Here is a 212-nt window from a genome sequence, read left to right as displayed (position 1 = left end):
ATAATAGTTTAGAAAGGCCAGAGGATGAACTTTGGCTCTTTATTTAAAGGACAGTTAACTGGAACCTTGCCGTCTCTAACTGCACACAGCTCTCTCTCTCTCTCTCTCTCTCTCTCTCTCTCTCTCTCTCACACTCTTTCTCTAACACACTCTTTCTCTAACACACTCTTTCTCTAACACACTCTTTCTCTAACACACTCTCGCACAAACAC

This window comes from Austrofundulus limnaeus, unplaced genomic scaffold, assembly GCF_001266775.1.
Source record: "Austrofundulus limnaeus strain Quisiro unplaced genomic scaffold, Austrofundulus_limnaeus-1.0 Scaffold66, whole genome shotgun sequence".
Lineage (NCBI taxonomy): Eukaryota > Metazoa > Chordata > Actinopteri > Cyprinodontiformes > Rivulidae > Austrofundulus > Austrofundulus limnaeus.
Note: the sequence above shows the minus strand (reverse complement) of the source record.